Source organism: Aythya ferina (genome assembly GCF_964211825.1).
Source record: "Aythya ferina genome assembly, chromosome: 1".
In the NCBI taxonomy this organism is placed as follows: domain Eukaryota; kingdom Metazoa; phylum Chordata; class Aves; order Anseriformes; family Anatidae; genus Aythya; species Aythya ferina.
This window is the reverse complement of record NC_140296.1, coordinates 64994391-65017118: the sequence shown is the minus strand read 5'-3', so window position 1 is coordinate 65017118 and position 22728 is coordinate 64994391. Positions and strand designations below refer to the sequence as shown.

General features: G+C 39.4%; 1 protein-coding gene and 1 long non-coding RNA gene across 3 annotated transcripts in view; one reads left to right on the top strand and one right to left on the bottom strand.

Annotated features, from left to right (window-relative positions):
• ST6GAL2 (ST6 beta-galactoside alpha-2,6-sialyltransferase 2) overlaps window positions 1-22728 on the bottom strand; it is a 181217-nt gene that overhangs the window by 71793 nt on the left and 86696 nt on the right. The window lies entirely within an intron of this gene.
• On the top strand, window positions 9328-20755 carry LOC311430397. Its single transcript, XR_014688764.1, has 3 exons — window positions 9328-9547; window positions 16743-16812; window positions 20341-20755. It is a non-coding gene; the product is annotated as an uncharacterized lncRNA (long non-coding RNA).

The window sequence follows — 22728 nt, the reverse complement described above, 5'->3', positions numbered from 1 at the left end:
ATAACTCCAGAGATCTTCCTAACTCTTGTCTGGAAGGGACTTCAGCTCTAACCTTCTGTTGAAAGCAGGGCCTAGTTATTAGGTTACCTGGGGCCCTGTCAGGTCAAGCACTGAGTGTTTCCACTGGGGGTCTTCCACTATTTTTCTGGATGACCTTGTGCAGTGTTTAATAGTCTCACAATGAAGCATTTTTTTCTATACCCAGGCAGAATTTCCCTTGATGTAACTCTGTGCATGTCTGTGGAGGGCTTGCCTTCATCTTCTCTGTAACTAGCTTTTAGGCTAGACTATGACTACATCCCCCCAGAGCCTTTCCTTCTCTAGGATGAGCAAATCCAATTCCTTCACGTCAAGTTCTATAATCTGCTCAACACTTTCATGGCTCCTCTCTGGGTTCTCTCCAATTTTTTAATGTTTCTCTGGAGCTTAGGAGACCAAACCAGGGCACAGTGTTCCAGTTGTGGCCTAATAAATGCCAAAGATGATGGGATAATCACTTTCCTTGATCTGCTAGCTGTACTCTTGCTGATACAGCCCAGGATACAGCTTGCTGCAAGGGCAGACTGCTGGCTTATGTTCAGTTTGTTCCCTATTAGGACCTCCAGCTCCTTTTCAGCAGAGCTGAATCACTGTTTGGGATTAAAAAAAATCTCAGATGTAGGACTTTGCATTTATTACATTTATTTTTGTTAAGCCTCATTCAAATCTTGTTGGCCCAATCTTTTGTCAAAGTCTCTCAGTATGGTGGCTCTTCTTCCTGGCATATTTAATTCTCAGTATAGTGTTATTTGCAGATTTGAACAACTGTTGCTTTGAGGAAGGAAGTTGTAGTAAGTAATTTCATAAAGCGCCCTAAAAATGGTAATGCAAGTTCTATTTATTGCAGTTTGGACTCCTACACCACAACAAAAGGCACTTTCCATTCTTGTATATTTCTGCACCAACAGTCTTTCCAGAATAGTCCTTCCAATGATCAGGTTTAATTTAGTACCATGTGAAGTTAAAAGGAAGGGGTTCAAGTGACTGCTGGACAGGATGGAATTCATCCTCCTACATAGTTCCTGACTGAAATATGAACTGCTGGGACTGGCATTAATCCCAGCAGCAGAAATCTGCTTGTGTATTTCACAGAGTTCTGGGTAAAGGAGTTTGTTGTTATGGGACCAACAAATTTAAAGGTTTTTATATCATGGATCAACCAGGATAGTGGGCCCCTGATACTCTGAAGAAACTCCAAAGGAGAGTAGCAAAGGGAGGAAATAGGACACATCAGAGCAGATGCTGAAAGCTTAGGAACAGAAGGGTGAGGAAGGAGGTACGTAGTCTGAATCAAACTGCTCAGCTCCTGGCGCAGTGTGTTCCTGAGACAGCCCTTGCAGTCATTATTGTACCTCTGTTACACAGGATCACTCTATTCCTAGTGGTATGTTCCTACCTCTTAAAAAAGGTACATACATTTTACTATGACTTGATTCATCTTGTCCATTCCCAAATAGTGTTGGAGAATTTTATTTTATTTATTTTATTTTATTTTATTTTATTTTATTTTATTTTATTTTATTTTATTTTATTTTATTTTATTTTGAGTAAGCAAAGGGACTTCCATCAGTTCCTAGAATTAAGTGATCCATTGCTTGGTTACAATGTTACCAAAGAAAGATTTCCAAGAGTTTAATGTACATGATTTGTTTAATCTACAAACTCTCTTTGTAGAGTTTAGGGATATGGTTTAGTGGGGACTGTTAGCGTTAGGTCAGAGGTTGGACTCGATCTTGAGGTCTCTTCCAACCTAGAAATTCTGTGATTCTGTGATTCTGTGATACATTAACTTTGATCAAAGCCATATTTTTTGTCCCTATTTATTTCTTAAAGCATTTTAAGCAAGGTTTCTCAGTTTGTTTGTACCTGCATATGTTTGTATGGAGTTATACAATTCCCCCTTAGTTAGAGAAACTGTGCTAAGCATATTTATTTCTTTTAATCTTCTTTAGAAATTAATCTCTCAAGTCCTTTAATCATTTTTGTCCTTTTCTGAATTACCTGCAGTTTGTTAGAACCTTTCTGGCAGAGATGTGTTTAGAGCAGGGAGCAATAGTTTAGCTGCAACTTCCCTGTTCTCTGCACTTTGTCTTGGGGATCTCACCTCTCCAGCCAGGGATTCAGTGGTGAGGTTCTTAGCAACATCTGGAAAATGGAACAGTGACTTCCAATCATCTCCATCATATCTAATGATGGTGTTGGAGCTGAACCCTCTGTATATTGCTTGACTGAGGCAAGGGAACACAGGTGTTGCCAGTCCTGAGAAAGCTGTTGCCCTCTTAAATCAACACATATCACTAACTGAGATGCGCTCCTGAAGCTTCACATTTTTACATAAGATATAAATCAGATTACTTTGTACTGCACGTGACATGCTTGTGGAGCAGACTAATGCCAAAATATAGTTTTGTGCAGAAAAAGAATGAAAGAAAGTGGCATAGCATAGTGCAATTCCTTGGCCAAAGTGTAATCCTGCTTAATATAGGAACACAGACTGGGACTTGGGAGACATAAAGGTTGCTTTGCAGGTTTCACTTCCTGAGGAAGATTATACAGAAATTCAAATCCCAGCATGGGTTTTAACACACAGCTTCCAACAGCTGTTTAGTATCACATAAGGAATTGGCAAGTCTGCAGTAGCAGCTGTGTCTTGCCACATCCCTGGCAGTACCATAGAGCTGTAAGAGATGGAGGTGACTCAGGTACTTTTGTGAGGCATTTTCCACTTTGGTTGTATCAAAACAGAGCAGCTGTGGAGACACAAGATCCCACAATGTTACTTTCTCATATACAGATAAATGATTACAATTGTTAGGTATTTTTTAACCTGCAAAATAGTTACTGATATGAGCTTCTATATATACTAAATCAAAATAAAGATTTTTGATCTTCAGAAGAGGAAATAAGTTTTGAAAGCAGGGACAATATATTTCACATGATCACATGCATACGGGGAAAGGGTTGCGAATTACACTTGCAGTCTTGCTTCCTATTCCACCAACATTGTCTCAGGTCCTTTATTTGCATTTGGTCCAGATACAAGAGGATGATGACCTTCTGAGAAAAATGATACCTATTTTGACATGTATGAAAAACCTGCATGTTGTTTCCATCCCTGCTGGTGAAGAAAGAATGAAACCATAATGCAATAGTGCACTAGGTGGGCTTTTATTCAAAGTTGGATCAAAGAATACTGATTAAATAGTATGACATTTATTTCTGACATACTTTAGGGTGTTTGAGCTTTAATGTTGCTTTGTAATAGACTAGCAGCACACAAAAGCCACCCCTCAGATGAGAGCAGTAACATCTAGCTGGGAAATCAGCAGTGTCCTAACTCAAGATAATTCAATCTATTTCAAACATCTTACCCCTTAGCTCTACAGGTTTTTTTTTTTTTTGTGAATCAGGTTTGGTTTTTTTTCTTTCCTCTACAGAATAAAAACAGAATCAGTTTTTGTCTGTAGTTGCTTTATTTTTTCACAGCAGCTAGCCATGCTTTTCAAATATTGAAATGCCTGAAGGGGTTAAGACAGGACATGGGCTATGTACAGTTTTCAGTGATTAGGGGTCAGGGCAAAAAGGGAATCATTTTCTTCTCTGCTTTTAGGACACAGACTACTGAGATGTGCAAGATTTAATAACAGGTAGCAAGCATTTCTATGGACTTGGTCTGTATTTGCAGCAAATTCTGTAACACCACACGCTTTCCACAGGGATTTCACAGAGCATGGAGTGCTGTCCATTGGGAGATGGTTCTCTCTACTCACTTAATCTATTGTTTCTGATTATTTTCAGAGTCTGCAGAGACACTTTCATATAATAATGTCTCTAGAAACAATGCATGCAAAAGAGCTAGTCTGGGAAATGAATATGTATTTAATAATATATTTTCATACAGAAGTTGAGCATCCATTTTAATGAAACTAAACTTGTACTAATGAATGACATTAAGCAAAGAAAGAGACATTATCTATCACACTGGGGATTCTATCCCCAGATTTCTAGGACACTGTGCAGAGTTCTACAGATTTGGACTTCATCTCCAAACACTTCAGATACAGCTCCTTCTCTTTTCCCCTCCCCCAGATTCAATAAAATTTACTATTCATTTGAACACTTCAGGGCATACACATCAACTCTTTATTACCAGAAACAGAAAGTCTGTCACTTTCACAAAAAAAAAAAAAAACTGTGAGGGTATACTTTAAAAAACTTGAGAAACAAACACTGTTCATGTCTAAACAACCAAGCTTCTCAGTTCTGGAGCTTTCTTCCTTTTCTCATGCATCTGAAACCTGTACCCACACCAGACAGTTTGATTTGGTTCACAGATGTGTTGGTTTCTTGGTTCTTGCAGTAAGTTTGCACCTCTATAGCCTCTACAAGACTGTTGCAAGCCAAGGAGATTAATACTGTCTCTGCCCAAAGTCAGGAAAAATGTCTTGATAGCTATTCTATTCAGTTTGATTTGGCAATGTTCTTTTCTCCTTCCCTAACTCCATGCACTCAATGGAGTCTGGAGAGTGATTCAGCTGACTAGCTAAGAGGTGTTTACTTCAGGATGAGATGAATGCTCCCCATGCTCTGTCACTGTATTGACTAGCTCTCCACTGAGTGTAATGGGCATTTAAGGATCTAACTTATATATCAATACCTACTTGTAGATATCAGAACTTGGGTGTCTACAGTTTGGAGCTGTTGCTCCCTTTCCAGACTATATCCATAGGCAGAAGGTTTGGTAAGAAGATAGCTTTTAAATAGCTTTTAAATGCTGTTTTGAACAGATGGGCCATAAAAAAGTAGTTGACTATATTCATAAAAATGGACAGATTAATGAGAATGTCCTGGCAAACCAAGAATTTGGGTCTTCTATGAGATTTAACATTGAAAGGAATAGAGGTGACAGAATGATTTGTTAATACACATTTGGCACATTTGCACTCTAGGACCAACCTCAACTTGACCACAGCATGATTCAAGGATGGCCCTCTTCAAACATGTCCACTGCAGGCCAGGAGCAGAGAACCCAAGATCTTGAATTCAAGCTCTGAGAAAGTTAAAGAAATGTCAGAGCATGGTTTAGGCTCTGACAGATGTGGGTGTAGCAAACCTGTCCCAAACCAAACCTTAATCTGCTTCACACATATTTAAAAGGAATGTAAAAACAAATCAAGCAAAAAGAATCCCTAAAGCACAAAAAGTCAGAGAAAGACATCATTCTTTCTCAGAAAAGTTATTCTCCTTGTATAATTAAGATTGCTCAGTTTGAAGTAAATTCTCTCTTGTCTTATCTCTTTATGCTGAGGCACTGTGCACTTGGCAAGCCTCTAGCTGAAACAGTGTCCTTCAGACCATTTGCAGACAATTTTGCAGTAGTCATAAGACAGCAGGAGAGTGTGTGCAGTGGTTTCAGGTTGTTTGGTGTGAATTAGCTGGAGTAGGGCTGGCAAGCTTACACAACATGCTTATTTCCCAACAGAATCCAATGGCTTTATTCACAAATAAAAGTGATCAAGCTGGTAAAAATGAAACCAATATTACACAGCCCTGAGACTCCATTTGTTTGGTATTCAGAAAGAAACCAGACATATTTCTGAAGTTCTGGGTCTAAGAACATCTTACCTTGTTGCACATAACCAACTTAGGACCCCCACTTCTTTCACTCCATTCCACGTTGCATTGAAAGGCCTGGGGAAGCTGGGGTTGTTTCCCATGGGAACACCTTGAGTGGGAAAAATTCATCTAAAGACTTACTTACATTAACAAGTCTTGCAGCTTTAGCTGCACTAGTAAAGAAACCATCCTAGCTTCCCTGGGTCCCAGTGCAATTATAGTTGTTACATGTACTTCTACTGGTACAGCTCATTCTGCTTCAGGCTGCAAAATGAGTTCCCCTAGTCCGAACGGTACTTTCATACTGGTATAACTACACCCGAACTGCAGCTTCTAGAAACAGATGTAAAACAAACATCGCTCACACCTCTCTCCCACCCACCACCTACACGCCCCCCCCAGAAAAAAAAAAAAAAAAAGTCTGTATCATCTTGTGCAGGTGAAAATAGCTATAGCAAGATAAAGCTTCTCTAACATAGCCAGGCATAATTGGCAGGCAAACAAGTGGCCTTCTATATGCTGCAAGCCGTAGTCCAGATATGCAAAGGTATCTCTACCCCACGTTCTCTCTTTATTTAGCAATGCAAAATCTCTTTCCCTATCATGTGCATCAGTAGGAGAGAAAATGACTGCGTAATTTATGCTGAAACTCATTTGCTGCATTAATTTAGATAACTATGTTAAACATTTCTGAAGGTTTTTCATAACACATAATGCAACACTATTGATTTATTTCCCTTGGATTCTTCTTTCTGGATACCTCACTACTGCTTCTAAGCACACAAGCCTCTAAATCCTGCACAGCACAAGCTATGCACTTCTGACCTCCATCCTACATAAGTAAAAAAAATGCTCCACAGTAGTACTCAAGGAGTTTTTATTGTCCACATGTTCTTTTGCATAGTGCTTGCTCAGCCTCTCCTCAGAGCTTGATGCTCCTTTAACCTGTTTACCAGGGAAGAACTGATACTGTGAACCAGCCTTCAGAGCTGTCTTCCTTATCCATAAACCACAGCACAAATGAACCTGCAATAATTACTAATCAACCCAATGTCTGAGGCAAGCAAAGATAAATGCAGATAAAGTGAATTTCCCTGCTTCTACTATGGCCAGAGCTGGCTATTTCTCCTCTGTCTCAATACAATAATCTGTGGTCCCAGCACTAGGGAGTGTTGCATGCCTTGCACACATGCTGCATGTGACTTTATAGTATCTAGAACCTGACTCACCCTGTCCCTTACTCCACTTTTGTCTTCTTTATGCCCTCGAAGTGCTGTGAATTAAGCATGTAGGCAACATTAACAGACTGCAGGTTTACACCCTGAAAGACAAGATGCTATCAACACTGGCACTGTTGAGTTTTCTCAGGTCTTATATGCAGCAGATAAACAGATTTGCTCACCTTTTAATATATTACTGAACCACAAAACCACCTGTACTAAAGACTCCTTTTCCCCACATCCAAAACAGGATTGGAAAATACTCACTGGATGTGGGGGATCATGGCTTTCCCTTGCGTGTGGGGATAGTAAAATATTAGGAAGAAAGAGCCAGACAAGTGTACAGGACCAGAAAACCAACAGCAGACCTGCCAGAAGGTCAAACTGAACAAACGTGAGAGTCACAATGATCTGCATGTGGAGCCTGTGTGATCACCGAAATTGTACCTACTCTTGGCCAGACGCCTGGGTTGTGGCCTCCCAAGAGATGTTCTTCCTTACAACAGTTACTGTTTCAGCACAAACCGTGCAGATGTTTGCATGCTTTGTGTCAGCCAAGAATCCTTCTAATTCTAAATATATGTCCTTCAACATGTCTGTAGCTGAAGCCCGCATTTAAGGCAGATAAAAGTTCCGCCTTGTGTTACGGTTATCAGATTTTAAGAACAATAGTATGCTCTTTATAAAAGCAACCGAGTGAAACCAGAAGACATTATAATTTAAATGAGTATTGTTTAGTTTCCTGTATCACTTGTAAAAATAGATGCAGCGTATGCTCTCTGTATTTACATGCATGCATATATATATAATGACTGTCATTTACTTTGTACAAAGTATACAGGTTGAAATGACAAGTGTTTCTAAGTTAGGAAATGCTAGAAATAAGATTGCTCAAGAAATCTGAAGATGAGTCTATCTGAATGATCCTGTGGCCCTCATATGTATAAGCAGGTATTTCTTTTTCCTTGTGTAGTGTCTGTCTCTTTCAGGGATCTGAGCAGCTGAGCACCACCCTGGGTAGTGATGAACCAGAATGGTGCAGTGCTGGAATCAGCTAGTTGCAGTGCACCTGTCTCATGTAGCAAAATTCATCCCCAGCACAAAAGTTTTTAGCTCAAACGGTTTTGATTTCTGCCATATCAAATCACCGCATGATTTGAAAACTTAAAATAGAGTATTAAGATTTGTTTTGTAAACCATGAAACTTTTTTTATTAAAAATAAATAAATAAATAAATAAAGCCTACTCTTTCAGGAATCTTTTTTCCTCCTACCTGACCTCAGACTTTTCAAAAATTTTCACAAAGCCATCCTAACACCAGAACAATGCTGCCAGATCCAAGCCACAGCAAGGAGGGTTTAGAGATTCCAAGATCTACTAATGAAATAGGGAAAAGAAAGTGAATCTGAGAACCATTCAAGATAATTTACCATTTTTTCTTAGTGCTCCTGTCCTCCCACATCTGTTGCTTAATTTTTTCCCACAAGAAATAAACTGGAGCACAACCAGTAAATTTCAAAGAAAAACATTTATAGCTCTCTTATATCTCCACCAGTCATTTTGAAGTCTGACATAAGAAGACCAGCTGCAAAGGATATGTTTACAAATGTGAATTTTTTGAACGATTGATGACCACATGCCAAACCATAAATGCCGAGTAATTAATTATCCAAAGTGCCTCGTGAATCATAAAGACAATTCATCTTTTCATTTAGCTGAGCCTTACTGCAGGACGTTATCAAAGTTGTATAAACCACATAAACAAGAGGAAAAGTATGTTCCAATGTGGTCTTAAGTATTAAGATAACTAAACCCCACCAAAATTCAAATGCATATAATTTTATTTAACTAAACTGTAAGTTATTCTTTTGTTTATTAATTAATTCCTAAGTCATATATCTACTACCATGCCTGAAAGCACATGTGACTTTTGGCTTCTAACATCCTTCTGTAGACACTGAGTTTTTAACATATATGAAAGTTTACCTTCTCTATCTAATCTGGAATCACTTGTTAGAAGAAAGGTTGTGTGCCTAAGATCCAAGCCCTGAAATGAAGAGAACTGGGCTTCCAGCTCCACCCAGGACTTCTCTTTTGTGCAAAGGTCTCCAAGTTACCAGCTGCTTTTACATCAAAGCTGCTATGAAAACCTTCCTATATACCAGGTCTCTTGTGAGGATGAAGTCATCAGTAATAACTAGGTTACAGATCTAAGGGTGTTGAGGGTAATCTAAGTACACATTTCGTACACACAAACAGGTCAAAACCTCTGTCTTGGATTTACAGCTACATTCCACTGGGGACAAAAAAAAACATCTTTACAGACAACAGGCTAAGTTCACTGGAAGATTTCACCAATATAATTGGCAGCAGCTTCCTAGGGAGAGGAGCTGCCTGAGGGATTGGGTACTGGGGCAAAAGGACGTTAAACACACTGTAAGCTGCAGACTGCAGACAGTGCAGGAGCATTCCCACTGAGAGGTAATGGATGATGAAGAGACACAGCCAAATAGTCTCTGCAGAGCTCATGAGCCCCGGCTGTGCTCAGGAAAGGATTTCTTCCAAAATCCTGGACCTTCCTCCCATGGAGCAGAGCAGGAAGAGCAGAGGAGGAAGCTGCTTTGAATGAAACTATGTGTCCAGTGTGTTCAAAGGGGACATGGCTGATGCAGGTATGTTTTATTTTTAATGGAAGTGGCCCAGGGAAACTTCTTTTTGGATTGTTTATGAATATATTATCTGTTCCACCATGTGCTCAGCCAGTTAGTCTCTGTGCTGCAAAACATAGTGATGAAGAGAGTGGGGTGTTCTTGCGAGGCTTCACTGACTCAATGGGATCCTCACTGGTGTGCAGGCAGTATGCATCCTAAAAAAAGACTGAAGGAACTAGCATCTTGTGCACACAACACTTTGCGTGCCACCGTACTGAATGGGTCTGTAGGTGGTGTTAAACTTGGAGTGTGGTCTGTCATTTGGTATGCCAGTGCACTAAAAAGAGATTGGCAGGAAGATATTGTCTAGGAATATAAATGCTATGTGTTAAGTGGGGTTTTTATTTGAAAGCTAGGTGAAAAATGGTTTTGTTATTGCACTGGCTTTTGTTTGCTTGTGTTATTTCAAAGATGTGGCATTTGGTTTTATTGCATTCTCACAAGTTTGAAGCTATTTAGTAGAAATCCTGGAAGCTCTGTTATCACAGTAGACCACTGCACATTCAGAAAATCTGTCTATCATTTGGATGTTGCTATAGCAACAACCTAGTTCCAGCTGGAAAAAACTGGTTCACTTGTGCCTGCATACTCTGTACTACAAGCTTGCTTTCTCCCATTGAGCAGCAGCAAAATATCTTTTATCATTTGAGGCATAAAATAACACCTGGGGAAGGGAACTCCATGGAAAGGACACCACCTTACCCTTCTGACATTCATTAGTAAGCAACTTATTTGCTTCCAGATTAATAAAATGTTGCATTTCTAAAATACATTTCTGATAATTATTACCATTTTTGTTGCTGAACTCAAATCTATATTAAGAAAAGCATTTTTTTTTTCAGCTTTTTAACCAATTAAGCACTTTCTCAGCATTGCCATAAATAAAGATGCCATTTTCATGGTAGTTATCATCAGTTCTCCACCAGCTATTGGAAGGGGTGTGCGCTAACCCAACAACTATAGTAATTACAAACGATCTCCAGATGGTACCATGGCAGGCCAAATTGACGGTATTTTTAGGTCCAAAAGCTTATCTTCCCAGTCACAAGCAAGGAAGTCTTTCAAAATGTGCCTGAGGCTTCCCAGGAGGGAAGGCAGGATGTGTGCCTCGTGCCCCTTCTGGATCCAGAGGCAGAGGAAGGATCTCTTGTCTGCTGATCCAAAGTCAGATCACTGCTGGTGTCAGTGACACAGAACATGAGTGGTTAGGCTGCACAAGCTGTTGTCTTAGGACAATATGGTTTACATGCCCCAGCTGTCAAAACTGTCCAGACATCAGGGCAATATGCTGGTAAAATGCCAACTTTCCAGTGCAAAGAGAAAAAGGGTGATGTAGCTAGTCCATCACTTTTTGAGCAGCAAAATTTCCACAGGGTAAAGAAAGCCTTCTCATGCGCCCCCATTGCTTGTGGGCTCTCCCACTGTAGGCCTCAGGGCCTGTCTTTGATTAGGTTGTGCAGGTGAAAAAGAATGATGCTGAGACTTTGGGTCACTTTTTCCTATCCCTGCTTTCTGATAAAACAGGTGCTAGTTTAATTCATGCAGACAAAGCCCATGAAAGCATCAGGGTTTGTGTCTGCATTGATAAGGAGGAGGAAAAAGAGGAGTGCCATAATGGTAATGGGTAGCTAAAAGCACAGTTGATCAGGCCATTAGTATGTGATCTGGGGTTTCCTATATAACTATCTTCATGCAAAAAGCATGAAAATTCTCACAAGTTAAAAAAAGTCAGATGCTAAACTGCTTGCAGGACTTGGTGTTTGACAGTCTTTTCTGATCTGACTTCTTCAAAGGGCAGTCATGGCCTAGTCTGTGCAGCACCGTCACAGCTGTGTTCATGTACAGCCCAATATTCTCTCTGAGTGATTTTTTATTACTTCTCACATCTTTTCCCTGTTTCATTGGCAAACTCACCTACATGAATGGGAAAAAAAAATAGAGGAAATTGTATTACTTTTGTAATTTAAATAGTCGACTCTTTCTGAGGATCACCTTTGATAGATCGTTGGTATTCTGCAGACCACAGGCAGAGAAACACAGCTCTAAATGACCTCAACACACATATATCCTTTGTGATATATATTGTGTCACATATATCCTTTTAATCTTGCACCCTGTCTTGCACAGCAGAGACATCGCTTTTCAGTGTTATCTGTGTCTCTGCCAGATTCTTTAAAGCTTCAGTCTGTTTTATCCCAACAGTGAATAACACACTGGCGGTTTTAACAGTGGAGAAGTTTCTCTTTTGCTTCCTTCACCTCACACCGGTAGAGTGTTGAAGTTCAAACTACTGAGCTGCCTCCCCACTAATGTGATGCAGAGGTACTTGCCTAACAAATATCACCCCCAAATATTGGACCAGGGAATACAGGGATTACTAATGCAATTGGTTCTTCCCCCCCCCCCCCCCCCCCCCTTAGAAAACAGTCACCTTCTCTCCTCCCTCTTTTGTATCTCAGTTGTTCTCAGAGATCTCTGATGTGCAAATGTCCCTGTGCAGGTGGATGGAGATGGGTAAGACAGATCAACAGGCTACAACAAGAAGATATTTCATGGAAGAATTTGTCCAGACAGGCCTGGGCCTGCCAAAACTGCAGGAGCAGCAACTGTGGGTAGGATCTTGTTCTCTCCACTTAAGGTTCCTAGTATTTAGTAAGAAAAAAAAAAAAAAAAAAAAAAAAAAAAAGAAGTCTGAATGTTTTTCTCAAGACATCATTCTGCTTTCAGCTCAAGTGATGAATCTATTTTATGCCCGGAATCCTTAAAATGCTATGTGGTCTAACATCTTTTATCTTTGCTAGTTCCCTCATGCACTTCACCCATAGCAGAATCATTAGGGACATTTATGAAGTTAATAACATGCACAGTAAGCTTAGCTACTTAGTCATTTTTCTCTTTCTTGTGTCACTTATCCACCTACACATGTGGTCTTTATAGATGGGTAGGCTTCCTGGACAGGTAAAACCAGGAAATATACCTTCTAGTAATGGCACAAGGTACTATTTAATTTGTTTTTAAAGTGATTTGTGATGCACTCTGGCCAATAACTTATCTTTCTGGTTGACAGAAAGAGCCACTTTTGCATACCTGTTAGGATCCTTCCTAAATTCATTTAAGCAGTCGTATTGTTAAGATTGTCTTCCAATGAAGGCTGCCTTATTGTTTCACCCTAAGTGTGGGATTTATTCTTCTAACAGATTGTTCTGCTGTCCGCTCATCCTTTTCTGAGCCTGTCTGCCCAGAGAATCCAACCTGTCTCTTGCAAGTTATGTTGCGGCGCTCTAACTATAGCCCAAGGGATCAGTGTTGAACAACATGATTTTTTAATGAGCACACTCAGTGTGGGTTGCTCTTGTTTAACATAAAAGAGAAGCATAATCCCTGCTCCAAGCCATTTGCAATCTAAGGGCTGGATTGTGGCTGTAAGCCACATCCGGCAGTGGGGGGAAGGTGCAGAGGGAAGTGTTCCTGAAGGCATTTTTACCAAGGTTGTGGGAGCTCAAAGATCAGCAACTGCTGCTACGCTCATGTATAAACACGTGGAACGTGAGTGACATGAACTAGTGGCCCAGATCTCACTCCAGGGAGAGAGATACGAAGTTTCTGTATATGTCTGAATGCCAGCAACTAAGCAGAGGTGAGAAAGGTCCTTGCCCCCACTCTCCTTTGCTTGTGCAGGTGGACATACAGGATTGTTATACGTGGTTGCAGCAAAGCAGACACGGCCTCCCTCCACAGCTTGTTACCACTGACATGGATAAGGCAACCAAAGCAATTGTCTCCCTGGGTAAACAGGTTGCACTTGTTTAAATAAGAGGGGCAGAAAGGCATTTGTGTTCAGCCAAATAGTTGAAGGGAGGCCAAGAAAACTAGGGTCAAGAAAGGTACTTTACATGTATGGCTGCTTAATCAGGGTCACCAGAGGTGGCATCGTGATCCACGCATCTGGTCAGTATGATTCAGAAGCTGCTTCCTTTTCATGACCTGCTTTTGAAGCTAATAACTCACAAAAGACCTGTATCTGAAATTTTTACAGTAGTGGGCTTTTTGAGACTAAGCCAAACCAGTCCTTCAGTGGAAATAAAAAATAAAAAATAAAATAAAATAAATAAATAAATAAATCTTGATCAACCAAGGAAGAAAAGTTCTTATCACTGCACAGGAAGAGCATCTGAGCGTCTGTTCCTAAACAGCCAGCTGTTTCTTAAAAAATATTTTCTGCAGGAGATAGCATTAAAAATAGGAAAAAAAAAAATCTAGTCCTCAGGCTGGCAAACAAAACCTTCCAGGTAAGAACTGATACTATAGATTCAGAGATTTTATTTTGCTCTTTATATCAGAGAAACATTTTGCCAAGGCAGAGAAAAAGAGAAGTAGGGTAGTAAGGAAATGGTTGGGGAAGACATTGCAAGAGCGGGAGGAGTAAATTCTGATTAGAGACTTGGGAATCCATCAGAGAGCAAAGGAATTGCCATTAGGGAAGAAGAATGGGAAGAAAGAAACAGAACAGGGAAGAAGAGTCAGGAAGACCCACAGCACTCGCTGCAGGTCTACATCCATATACAGAAAAGACAAAACAGTGGAAGGAAGACTAACTGAGACAAAGGCAGATGAAATGAAGCTGTCTGGAAACTGGAATATTTTTAGACTGAAGAAACAAAATTTCTCCCTGACCAGTGGAAAACTGACATCATTTTGCAAGATTTTGTAATCAATGTCTTTAAATAGTCCTATTCTAATAATGGAAATATGCATTTGGCCTTTAAAAATGCAACACAATATACTTTAGGCACAAAAACTGGACTGTTGCAACTCTAAAGTCTCTAAAAATGTCAGAAATGCATTGTTCTGATAAGACTCATGTAGTCAAAGTAGTACAATCTCCCAACTGTGGCAAAGCTCCCAATATAATTTCCTTTTTTTGTGGAGAGTATACAATTATTAAGTAATGGTTAGCCTAAAATACTTGTGTATACTATAAGAATTATACTAGTATTACTACCTTAAAAAAATAAACATTTAATTAAGTTAAACTACTGTAAAACCTGTGCTTATATCAGGTTCGAGGAAGACAAACTGGCAGCTCAGGCAGCCCTAATTTTCCAGTGTACCCATGCTTACACAAGAGAACCAGAGTAGCTGCAATGGCACCTAAAATGAGGCTGCAAATGGGAAGACTGAAATCCATCCACAGCCCAAGAAACCCTGCCTGGGATATGCCTGCAGTAAGTCTACAAGTTTAGTAGACTAAATATAATAAATTTATATAAATAACTGTATATTTATATTTAATTAAATATACATATTTATAAAAAATATAAATTATAACAATAGTAAATTTAGTGTTATATATAAACACTAAAGATACCGGTGTATGTGGACAAAAGATTGAGTAAGCTGAGTACCTTGTTCCTACCCAAACACAGAGCCTTCTCTTTAAGACCTCCAGTCAGAGACAACCAGTAGGCATGTTCAGCATGTGTTTAGTGCACATGGACAGCAAAGGGTCCGGGCTCACTCCAAATCATAGCTGAGAAAGGCACATTGGTTAAAGCCTGTATATAAGGCATGAGAGAGTTGCTTCAATCACTTCATCAAGCACAAAAATATGCAATCCTATATTCCTGCATCTGTAACCACCACACCAAATAGACTGCAGATGAGGTTGAATAAGGCACTGTCCCACTCTTCTACTGAGCTGGGGGGTGATGCAGGCAAGGAGGCAAAAATCATAGGTACATAAGAGTGTGTATGGAGACCCTGATCTAGCTTTGGCCAAGGGCAGGCTTGCCTTTCCAGACGGATATTTTCAGCATCTAATGCAACCTCCCTGAAGCCTTTATGGACAGTACAAGAACGTAACCTTTTAATTAGGAGCATATGCACCACTGATAACCTTATCAGACCTGCACACAGGCACACACCGGTTGAAAACATTTGGCCTGAAAACATAGATTCTTCTTGCAGCTTTGCCAAGCATACCTGTGCCAATTCAATCAAACACAATAATGTATTGTTAAGTAATGAGTTTCCTAAAAAGGGCCAAACTCTACGTGATGCCTCATAGGAACAACTATGTGAGTGGTCCTTTTGTGCACAAGGCTCTACAAGTTAATGCAATCTGAAACCAGCATCACTTTCATTTATCTGTAGTTTCTTTCTAAGGCAAAGATGACTATGGCCTTGCAAGAATAAATGGGGAAATGTGCAGACTTTCAGGCTTGGTTATTCTTAATTACTGGTACAAGTGTACATGCACATGAAATATCTGATGAGGTTCTGGAAACACACTTCCAAAAAATTGACTCTAGCTCCCTGATATCACAGACAGTCACATCTCACACAATTATTATAGTGTTTTTTGTTTGTTTGTTTGTTTGTTTGTTTTTGTCCAAAATGTCCAAATAATTATTCCTGCTTTAAGAATTAGAGTGGTATTATGATGTATAAAAATAAATAAATAAATAATCAAACCTTCAAACTACTTAAATCTACTTCAGAAATGAAGCTTAATCTGACCTCCTCCCTGCTGGAAGTCTGGGCTTCCACTTGCAGGTTTGGTAGGGGAAGGGGCAGGTGTTGATGACTACACACTGGGCCATATACAGATGCCAAGATGCCATGCAGGGGACATTCTGCTATTGGATTTTACTCATTGTCCTGCAAGTAGAGCCAAATGTTCTTAATGGCTCATGGCCACCTGCTGAACTCTTCTGCAGAGAGTGCAAACATTGTTTGTCCATTCTATCCTACCTGGAATTCTGCTACAGGACCTGGCTGTTTAAACAGTGGCTGAAAGTTTTCTCATTTCTTGCCTGCCTTTAGTCACTGGAGAGTTGACCTAAGAGACCTCCTGCTGTTTTCAACCCTCCTCTGGCCTGAGAACCAGGACAGCTTCCCTGCTGGTTCTGTTGCAGTGAGCTCAGGGCACAGTTACTGTGTAAATAAATTAGTCACTTCAGAAGTCAACCATACAATGAGAGGCATTATGCCAGGTTCAAACAAAAAACATAGGCCAGGTGAAGTCTGCAGAGGTATGACATTTTACATTGTCAGGAAAGCTGGTCTCATCATTTGCTATTATTTTGTTTTTGAGACTGTGAATGCTTCCTATGTCACCCTTTGTTTCCCCATGTAACATTTTTGTTCCTTGCAGGAATGTGGCCATAGAAAAACAAGGAATGTAGGAGAATGGGAAAAAGTGACAAGCAGTGGCATATCACAAGGTTTGTATGCACAGTGGGTGCAACTAATGTCTTGATATACACACTAATCAGCAATGTGCAAAAAGTACAAATATGTACAAATAATCAAGCCCTCAACACAAGCAAGCAGTTGCCCAATATTCTCTTTAGGGTTTCTCCAAGAGACAATAAAGCCTGAGGCAGTGTTTTGTACATCCTTGTTGAGGTTTCCAAACATGTCAACAAAACTTCATGGTCAATGATACCAATCAGTAGGAAACTAGAAATTATACATACTTGTGCAATCTCTGGAACTCACTCAAGTATGACCTAGAAAGCTATGGGTAATGACATTGTCATCACTGAATTTCTGTTACACTTATCCTGATACTTTGGTGAAATAAGCTGTCTGATTAATGACATTATAATTATTATTCTCTGCTCATTGCATAACAAAAGCATACAAACAAGAGAAAATAAGAAGAAAACAGAAGGCATACAAGCGTATATTCACAATTAATGGAAAACTTTACCATGCCAACTGAATTGCCTTAAAAATAACCATGACAGTTCAGTGTTGGATGTGGTTCATAGTGCTGCGTGGATTTGCGGAGAGGTTGTGGAGACTTCTTCTCTAGAAATATTCAGAACCCTCCTGGATGCCATCCTGCACAATGTGCTCTAAGTGATCTTGCTCAGCAGAGGGCTTGGACTAGATGATCTTCAGAGGTCCCTTCCAACCTCAACCATTCTGTGATTCTGTGGTTCTGTGATTCTGACACACATTTAATGGTCATAATGCTAACATCCTCCATGTCCCCCAGCATGTTCCAAAAGAAACATATTTAATTTCCAATGTGCCTTTATTTAGTAATACAGAAGCTGGTCCTGTGTAACTGAGGGCTCAAAATTTGTGTTTTCTACCATGGATAGTTTCCCTAACCTAGAAGACTACACTTGACAAATAGGGAATTTACCAAGCATTTGGCCATTAGCACTCAAACATGCCTTACTTTGCATATGTGGTCACCCAAACAGCAAAAGTCTTGCCCCATTTTCCTAGTGCTACCAGTTTTCTGTCACCTGGAAGCACAGAGAACTTCAGCTTCTCTTTTCAGGCATTAAGAAAATGGGAGCCTGAAAGCCATAGGAGTTGTGAATGAGCTAGGGCTTCTGAGTGTACAAATTGGGTACCCTTGTTCTTTAAAATACTATAAAAAATGAAAAATCTGAAAAACATTTAAACTGTCTCAGAACAATAATTTGCAGACTTCCTTCAACTAACTATTAACCATCAGGTATTTCCTAATAGGTAGCTGTTCAAAATTGCCTTCTGCTTTTCCAAAACAAAACAATGACTTCTCACTACCAAATTTTCAAATTTTACTTGGAGCTGAAATTACTGGTTTCAGTTAAAAATTCTGAACACACGCCCGTTGATTTTACATGATGAGTGAACATCTCAGGTCTGGTAAAAACCATCTTCAGAGCCACATCTCGTGTTGGTGAGGCAAGGATCCTTTAGTAAGGGAACAGAACTGTCACAAAAATACCTGATATGTGATCTTCAGGTAGTGGAAATCAATCTAGGTCAAACATGTTTGTTGCTTGTTGCCTTCAAGGTGTTGGTCTGTGAGTCTGCTGAGGCACTGATAAACACCCAATTTTCACTATACAAAATCTGGCTGTCCCTATTTCAAGAGGATTTTTTGTCTGTGTCTAAAGAAAACCATGGAAGAATACATTTAGTTCCACAAAGTGAGAATAGATAAATTTAGTACAGTCAAAGTGTTATATGGGGAGGACACAAACACACAAGATTGAGGTAGCTCTTTCAGCCAAATATTTTCTTTCAGTAAACACTAAATAAAACCTATGGGCTATTCTTCTCAGAAATCTCTCATCTGAAGACATGGACTGGTTAAAAACTGACTACCATGGTGTTCCAAGGGAATGTATTCCATATTTGCAATTAAGTTCAAGACAGGAATGAATTACATGGACCAGCTATAATCCAGGGCTTCTACATCCTGGCTATCTCTTCAGTCTGTAAAGACAAGTAATTATTGTTTGTCCAGGGGGCATGTGACACTGATATCAAGAATCTTTCTCTCAGATAATTCCCTAAAGATTTGATGTCCAGTAGCTCTGGATAGTAAGGGAAGGGAATAACTCCCTTTTTTTTCTTTGGCCAAAAACAGCACTGTTGTTGACCTGAATGCATTATAAATGTCAGTGGCAAAATTTGAAATTATTTTTATTCAAATTAGATAGTTTTTCAGAGTGCAATAAAATAATTTTATGAATGCTACTCTTTTTACTGTAAGCTTTCAACAACTGCTTTTCATAATAAATAATTCTCAGACATTTACATTAGAAGAACAATACTGTAAATAATGAGCTCAAACACCTCAGGGACTTTAGCACAAGTAATATTGTAGACTTAAATATAAGTCATTTTTTAAGCTAAACATGGTCACGACCTCTTTCAGTAGGTATGACGTTTTTCTAATAATAACAGTAATAACAATAAAAACATTTTTCACTTCTGTAGTTCTGAAGCTTGATTGAATGTATTTTAAAAAATCACGATTTCTTTTTTTCTTCATTGTGGTTATGAATGGCAAGTTTCATCTCTGGAAATAGTAGAGTGACTGAGTCATAAATCTTGCAAAATCAGTGCTTGGAATAAGCATAATAATTCAGACTTAACTATGTGGTCATAAATAGGTTTCTTTAATACATAATAGGGTCCAAAGTTTCATAACTTTCATAATAAATCATTCTTTGGTCTCAAAAAATAGCATGGTTCTTGCTCAGATGTGTTCATTTAGATTTATAATTTCTTTTAAACTAGTTCATGTGACCCTAGCCTCAATATCACTTGTGAGTTTTGTAAGCAATATAAATCTTTGTTGGAGAAGACTAATAATTTGTTCTAAAAAAACGTGGCTATATTGAATCACTCTGGTGTCATTACATTAATTTTGTGTTGTCTCAAAACCTTTAAAATAATTTCTTTCAACGTTCTAGGTACTTCAGCTCTGTAAGGAAAATAGCCATATAGGGGGGTGTCACATTAAGTGATGGTACCATTAGTACCAAAACAAGGGGTTGGAGGTGGGGACGGGGGCAGGGGGAACACAACAAAGACAAAAATAGCCCAGGCTCCATTCACATAATCAGTAGGTATCATTAGTAACAATCAGATGTACTGATCAGTGAAGCAATTTGCAGGCAGGACTTTGTGAGTGAGAAAGTTCAGAATTTTTTACCAGCTGCACCACAGTATTCCTGTGAGATGTTATCCTCCTCATTCAACTTGTGCAATGTTGCCAAGCCCACTTATGCAAATTAATCAACCAGCTCTTCCCCTCCTCTTAAGCTCTAAGATTTAATAAATAATAATAAAAAAGACTGTAGGTACCGTAGGTACATTTTACTTCTTTGCTTCCAAGTTTGATGGAAGTAATGTTTTTCAAGTTCCCACCACCACCTTTCAGAAACACACATATGCATTATTATATTCCCAAACAGAATTTATACTCTCATGCAATGTCTTGGCTCCAGGAGCTGGAACATTCAAAAGAAATCTACCACAAGATCTGCATTGGAACCAAGAACTGGATAACTTCTGTTCTGGAGAGTCCAGCTTTCCTGCTTGCAGTGAGAATGCTCTTCCACTGACTGAAACTGCTTCACGTGGATTTACAAAGATTTGGTTCATATTTACAGGTCTCTGAACTGCTCAAGAGAAAGGTATGTTATTCATGCTGCACGCAGAATGCTGTAATGTCTAGCTTTGAAGTCTGCTCAACTGTTGGCCAGAGAGCTGATGAGACTTACCCAATTTCTACAGTCCTTCATCTGCTCTGTAAAATTGTTGCATTTGTGTAAATAGTAGATAAAGTGCCAGTAGGTGGCACTTGAAAATATTTACTATGCTTCCTGTGTGTTACTAGACCAATAAAGATATGTTACTGTATGTACACTGCAAGTGCTTTTCTCTCTGGAAATTCTCACATCAGACTGTAACAAGACGGGTTGCATCCTGTACTCTGTTACACTGGTGCATGTTAGTGTTAACTCCACCTCACTTCTTTGAGTGCTGGTGGTGTGAAAGAGGTGTCAAGTGTAGCACTGCAATGTCCTCGGTGTGTGACTGCCTTTGGGCTCAAACACATTTCCCTTAACCTTCACGCAGACCAATGTTGTGAATACTGTCTTGCAGTGGAAGCACATTTTCTGTAACACTGACTTTCTGGAATTGTATTTTTGTAAGATTTAACTGCATACAAAACAACTGTTACGACAGTCTTCTTTGATCTTTGCGCAGACTTCCATGCTTATTTTATTTTACCGCACTTTGAAGTAATTGTAAACAATGGTATGGAAATATAGAACGAAATCTCTCTAGAGAAGGATGGGGAAATTACTGCAGTAGAAGAGCCATAGAATACATAGCTACAAGGGACTATAAGAGGTTGCACACTGTAAGCATTTGATTTAGCATGGATTTGGGAAGATTACTGCAGTATAATAATGTCAAATCAATTTAAAATCATTCTTTGCAGCAGTATAGTGTTTAAAAGGAAAGAGTCTTGTTTCTGAATGCCTGACCAAATGAAGTTGAACATTCTCTCTTCCAAGATAGGTTTCAACATGTGGACTCTGTATTTATTCCAACTCCTTGTATTCCATGACAGTGTAACTTCTGAGAGTTATTGCACTTATAGTTGGTGATTTCTTTTCAGAAATTCAAGAGGGAGCAGAATCAAACCTGGCATACCACAAAATTTTATGTAGTGGTTTTGTAAAATGAGAAACAATATTGCTTGAAGTAGAAGGGGAAAATGGTTCTCTGGTGGGCTTTTCTACAGCAGCAAGGGAAAACTAGCAACATGGTGGAAAGTAATTTTATATTTTGACCTCTCAAATTTTCACTAAAGCACTTTCATGTTCTATGAGAACTGTGCCATAACCCCTGTGTCAATTATTTTAATTCTTTAATCTCTTTCTATTACTGTGTCAAATCTGAGTTTCTTAATCCCTTTCCTTACTGGAAGGGGAAAAATCTGTCCTCCACATAAAAAGATACATGTGATATTAACAGGCTGAAGAGAGAACCTGTGAACTTGTTTGTGTTTTAGCAAGAAATGAATCATAAAAGTGAGAAACTGGCTCTGAGAGTTAAGGGAAAAGAAGAAGATGTGGCATGGGGCTGATTTCACATGCCCTGGTATAGACCATAAGTAACTCTGATGAAGAGGCAGTGGCACAGGGGCCAGTGCCACCACGAGCACTGCCAATCAGGATGTCTCATCTATCTGTACAGTAGAGGTACATGAGGGTAATTTTTTGTTTATTGTCAGTGTAGATATGCTGCTTTTCCTATGCTACTTGGTCATCTAGTAAAGATCTTACAAGGTAGCTAGGAAAACTAGAGAAACAAGCAAGAGCTTAGCTATTAAAGCATATATACTATTTGTGAGGATCTGCAGACTTCTTAGCCCTTTTCTGGTTTTTCCGAAATGCTCCTTATATACTTAGGAACCACCGCGTGGGACTAAAAATGATCCAAGGTCATTTATTCATCTGGAAACCCAGGGGCACAAACCTGTTTTGCCAAACAACAACAACAACAACAACAACAAACAAATAAAACAAACACCATCAACAAAACTGACTTTTCAGATAGGGAAAAAGATCAGTTCAAACCAAATCCTGTAACCAGGAGGGACCCCTCTGTGATCAGCAGGTCTTCTGATTCACTGGCAAGGTTAACTGGGGCCTCGCTACACTTTGTCTAGAAAGAGACAGGTAAGCATGAAATGACTTGTCTGAACCAGCAAAAGCTGTCTAGTACTGAAAATGGGAAAACAAATCATTGTATACATATCTGTACTGTAAACTGTAGAAGGGACTCAGAGCATAGCGCTCTCTCACCCCACCCTTCTG